A 5,997-nucleotide genomic window follows, 5' to 3' on the forward strand; every position below is an offset into this window, starting at 1 on the left:
GCGCTATATAAATGCAGCACATTTATTTTGGGGAATTAAAAAGAACACTCATATAGGAAAACGGGTCAATTTGACCCGAGAACAACATGAGGGTTAAACTGGCAAAGGTTCGCCAATCCCCACACAGGCGGTAGTTTATCTGGTGTGGACATAAACTCTGCCACTATAAACACCAGGCTAGTACACCTGCACAGTGTGAGAAGGAAGAGGAGCTAATCTCGGCTTTTTGCATGTGGATTTGACAACATCAGCTTCAACCTTAACCCAGCAGCAACAGCTCTTAGAGGGCTAGGCCTATTCTCATAGAAACTGAACTATCGTTATGATGGGAGGATGAGTATGTGCGTGTGTGTGCGTGCATGCATGTCACCTGTCATGTTGCAGTAGACCAGCTGCGGTTTGATTGGTCCGCTGCCGTCCACGTCGATATAAAAATGCCCCGACGTGTTGCCGTTGTGCTTGTACACCTCGCAGGACTGTTGGTACACAGCTGGGAAGAAAAAGTAATGACATCAGCTCAACATGAATCACATCCACACCAACCTCTTTCTCTCAGTCTTTATTTATTCCTACACATTTACACATACACAGGCATACGTACACACTCGCACAAAAGCATGCGTGCACACACACACATGCACAGGCAAACACACACACGTGCAGGCAAGCGCATGCATGCACGCATGCATACACGCATGCACACACACACACAGAATCAAGCCTTTCTTGTCAAATTCATGTCTAAGTGTGGTCTGAAAAAAGTTTTTACAGAAACATCAGCAATAAACCTGAGACCAGAGACGAACTGGGTGGAAACTCTCCTCTTTTGCGTTCATGATTTTGACTCAAGGGAATCACAGGGCCACAGAAGCACTAGATCTAACCAAAGCTCACCTCAGTGCTGGTTTCATTTGTTTGTCCAATATTTGGCAGGTTATTTACGGCTACTGTCACCTTAAAGGTCCAATGACATGATGCTTTTTGGATGCTTTTATATAGACCTTAGTGGTCCCCTAAAACTGTATCTGAAGTCTCTTTTATAGAGACCTTAGTGGTCCCCTAAAACTGTATCTGAAGTCTCTTTTATAGAGACCTTAGTGGTCCTCTAATACTGTATCTGAAGTCTCTTTTATAGAGACCTTAGTGGTCCCCTAATACTGTATCTGAAGTCTCTTTTATATAGACCTTAGTGGTCCCCTAATACTGTATCTGAAGTCTCTTTTATATAGACCTTAGTGGTCCCCTAATACTGTATCTGAAGTCTCTTTTATATAGACCTTAGTGGTTCCCTAATACTGTATCTGAAGTCTCTTTCATATAGACCTTAGTGGTCCCCTAATACTGTATCTGAAATCAGATAAACACTTACACACATTCACACTCCGATGCGCAGCATCGGGGGCAACTTGGGGTTCAGTGTCTTGCCCAAGGAAACTTCGACATGGGGCTGCAGGGCCAGGGATTGAAACCCCAACCTTCCGATTGGCAGACAACCGCTCTACCACTGAGCCACAGCCGCCAGTTTACACTTATCACCATTTCTAGCCACTGGGGGGCCATAGACAGGTTGGGGGAACTCATATTAATGTTGACTACTTCCACCACTGCAAAAGATTTAATAATACTGTAACCTACTTTACTGGAAAAAAGGGATGTGCAGATATCACATTCAGCTCACAGGGGGGTTGTCTTCTTAAAGGCTGATGTGTGGGTTTTATTTTTTTGTACATTTGGCCATGGTCATGTTACTGTAAAACAGCACCCACCACAGTAATTGCTGAGATCTGACATCACTAAAATTAAATTCAATAAAGCGTTGATGTCCCTTGCTCAGATCTTGTTAATCAACTGGTTGAGTCAAATATGCTTAATAGCCAATAGAAATAAGGGCCATAACTATGAAATAAGATCCAGGTTGGACAATATTAAACACTCTATTGTACCCTAAACATTAATATTATAATATTGATGACAGGTCCCTTATTCAGTCAAACACATGGCAGGCAACACTAATATGAGTCAGCTTGGTCACTGCCTGTGTTTAATGTTTTGTGTGATTTCTTGTTTTTATTGGTCTTGTCTCACCTCTCTCCCTGTTGTCTGTGGGTCTCCCTGTGTGTGTGTATGTCTGTGTGTCTCCCTTTGTGTTTGTCTCTCTGTGTGTCGCCCTGTCTGTCTGTAGGTCTCCCTTTGTGTTTGCCTGTCAGTGTGTCTCAATGTCTGTCTGTCTGTCAGTGTGTCTCAATGTCTGTCTGCTGATCTGTGTGTCTCTCCATCTGTCTGTCTGGGTGTCTCCCTTTGTGTATATCTATCTGTGTGTCTCCCTGTCTGTCTGTCTGTCTGCCTGCCTGCCTTCCTGTCTGTCTGTCTGCCTACCTGCCTGTTTGTCTGTCTGTCTGTTAGTCTATCTGTCTCCATGTTTATCTGTCTGTCTTCCTATCTGTTTCCATGTCTGTCTCCATGTCTGTCTGTCTGCCTGCCTGTCTGTCTGTCCAGATGTTTTACTCACAGCTGTGGCAGGTGGCTCCGCTGTAGCCACTGTCAGAGCAGTTACAGTGGAAGCCGGTCCAGGACTGACTGCAGCGGCCGCCATGTTCGCAACGACTGGGAGAACACCTGACAGAAACACAGATCAAGCACAATTTGAACATATGTGTTATGTTTAGGGCTGATTTATTTGCTTGTCACGGCAACTTAACATTTTGGAAACACTGCTTCAAACTTTGTCCTACAACACCCCACAAATACAGGATTTAAACACCAGATCTTTCAAACACATTCAACACACAGCAACCACACTTAGTGGATTAGATGATTGATGGTGGAGGCAAACTCCAAGTCCAACCTTTCAACCAAACCTTTCAAAAAGATAAAAACTACTTCATTAAACGAAATGAGCCTCGATTGAAATGCAGATTCCCATTTCACAGAGAGAAAGGTTATTTAGCAATTTGAATACCTTTCATTTTTTCACATAAGTTTTCGTATTTGTGAAGTTGTGGGAGGTCGGTGGGAAAATAACCTTTATTATTTTGAATGGAAAATGATTTCTAATCTGCAGAGTTCTCGTTTGTACCATCTTTCGCCTTTCCCCAGAGAGATCAAAAGGAGCATTTCATTACTCTTTAGATTTTGCTTTCATTTTATGTACATAAAAAGGAAAAGGTTTTCTGCTAAATTGAAAATGTTCTTTTCACTTCTTCTCAACGGCAGATCTTGATTGAAGCGAGCTGCTCTTCTGACGTGCTGCCATACTGTTTGAAGAAGCTCTTTAAAGAAATCCAGAAGGAGACTTGACTGAAGTCTGTGTTTTTGGAAGATAAATATCATACTGCATACAGTGAAGGAAAAAAGCATTTTATCTTATGATTTTGTACGTTTGCCAACTGACGAAGAAATGATCAGTCTATAATTTGAATGGTAGATTTATTTGAACAGAGGAAGACAGAATAACAAGAAAATCCAGAAAAACACACGTCGAAAGATTTTATAAATTGTTTTTGCATTTTAATGAGGGAAATAAGTATTTGACCCCCTCTCAATCAGAAAGATTTCTGGCTCCCAGGTGTTTTTTATACAGGTAACGAGCTGAGATTAAGAGCACACTCTTAAAGGAAAGTCCTCTTAATATCACCTCAAAGACACCTGTCCACAGAAGCAATCAATCAACTTCCAAACTCTCCACCATGGCCAAGACCAAACAGCTCTCCAATGATGTCAGGGACAAGAATGTAGACCTACGCAAGTCTGGAATGGGCTACATGACCATTGCCAAGCAGCCTGTTGAAAAGTTAGTGTGATTATTCACAAATGGAAGAAACACAAAAGAACTGTCAATCTCCCTCGGCTTTGGTCTCCATGCAAGATCTCACCTCGTGGAGTTGCAATGATCATGAGAGCAGTGAGGAATCAGCCTAGAACTACACGGGAAGATTGTGTCAATGATCTAAAGGCAGCTGGGACCATAGTCACCATGAAAGCAATTGGTAACACACTACGCTTTGAAGGAAGCCTGTAAGGTCCCCTTGCTCAAGAAAGCACATATACATGCCCGTCTGAAGTTGGCCAATGAACATCTGAATGATTCAGAGGACAACTGGGTGAAAGTGTAGTGGTCAAATGAGACCAAAATGGAGCTCATTGGTATCAACTCAACTCGCTGTGTATTGGAGGAGGAGGAATGCTGCCAATGATCCCAAGAACACTATCCCCACCATCAAACATGGAGGTGGAAACAGTATTCTTTGGGGGTGTTTTTCTACTAAGGGGACAGGACAACTTCACTGCATCAAAGGGACGATGGACAGGGCCATGTACCGTCAAATCTTGGGAGAGAACCTCCTTACCTCACCAGGGCATTGAAAATGTCGTGGATGGGTATTCCTGCATGACAATGACCCAAAAAACACGGCCAAGGCAACAAAGGAGTGACCCTAGAAGAAGCACATTAAGGTCCTGGAGTGGCCTAGCCAGTCTCCAGACATTAATCCCATAGAACATCTGTGGAGGGAGCAGAAGGTTCCATTTGCCAGCCTCAAAACCTTAATGACTTATAGAAGATCTGCAAAGAGGAGTGGGACAAAATCCCTCCTGAGAGGTGTTAAACCTGGTGGAAACTACAAGAAACATCCGACCTCAGTCATGTTTTGCAGAGGAGTCAAATACATATTTCCCTCATTAAATATTTTTCTGGATTTTCTTGTTATTCTGTCTCTCACTGTTCAAATAAATACCATTAAAATTATAGACTGATCATTTCTTTGTCAGTGGGCAAATGTACAAAATCAGCAGGAGATCAAATACTTTTTTGCATCATGACATCAGTGCTGTGTCGGAGGGGGGAGGAGGACCAAGGGAACTGAAGGAAGATGGCAGCCATTGTGAAAATACACTTATTTGACACTGAAAATGAGAAAGACAAAGAAGTGTTGCACTTTTATTTTGGTTGGTAGAAGTTAGTTAAAAGCAGAAACATTTAGCCTAATCACAGCTGGACTGGCAACCCAAAGGCAAAAGTTTGTTTCCATTTGTTGGGACCCATTTGATGCGGGGGGGGGGTAGAAAATCTTGAGCATTACTTAATTTCCTGCCTTGTGGTCCATCTATTTTTACCTGTTTCTGCTTCAATGTGCAATGGAAATACTTGTTTTCGTGTAAAGGGAAACACAAGTGACAATTCCAAATATAAAACTAAGGCATATAATGCAGTGTGGCTCTCAGGGATTCTGTATTGCATTCAAAACTCCCATCTTGTAAAATATGGACGCTTGGTCAGGTGCCTTTGGCGTTGTTATTGACGTTAAAGGTCTCCTTTAGCATCAGATCTATACGCACATTATCTGAACCTGCTGGGTTGGGAATATTGCCGTGACTTTTGATGCAGTTAGGTTAAGGAAAAGGTTGTGGGTGGGCTTACGTTTCCTTGACACGCGGGACAAGAACGGGACAGTTGGGTTTAGAAAAAGAAGAACAGGACGGTTGGGTTTAGGAAAAGAAGTATGGGACAGTTGGGTAATCCACAGTGTCAATAGTTTTCGTAGGGTATATTTATTTGGTAGAAAGTCATTCTGATTAAAACTGAGGTCTGTGCATGAATCACGACAACCCTGAAGATGTTGCTGTTGATTTTCATAATTTGTTTTCAACCCTGTTAGTGCCACAAACAAATCCCATTCAACTGCATGTATGGACGTGGTGCTAGACTTTTGAGAGACAGACAGAACTATATCTATATATATAAACTATTGCTATGTGGATGTTAAACGGACGCTTTTTGGTAACACAGCTCAGCTCAAATCTCACCTCACTTTGCTGTGTCTCTGCTGAGAGACAAAAAGACATCCTGTGACCTCATTCTGCTGAGAAAAAGACAGTGAGAAGACGACAGGAGACGATGAGTAAATTGTGTTTTTATCCACACAGGGTGCTTTCCATCTGTTGCAAGACCGGCTGGCACCTCCAGGAGGTTTGAGACAAACACACACACACACACACACA

General features: G+C 42.5%; 1 pseudogene; it reads right to left on the reverse strand.

Moving 5' to 3' along the window:
• The window catches only part of LOC116698801 (contactin-associated protein-like 4), a 421,932-nt pseudogene that overhangs the window by 210,233 nt on the left and 205,702 nt on the right, over window positions 1–5,997 (reverse strand).

Source organism: Etheostoma spectabile, chromosome 12 (assembly GCF_008692095.1).
Source record: "Etheostoma spectabile isolate EspeVRDwgs_2016 chromosome 12, UIUC_Espe_1.0, whole genome shotgun sequence".
Taxonomy (NCBI): domain Eukaryota; kingdom Metazoa; phylum Chordata; class Actinopteri; order Perciformes; family Percidae; genus Etheostoma; species Etheostoma spectabile.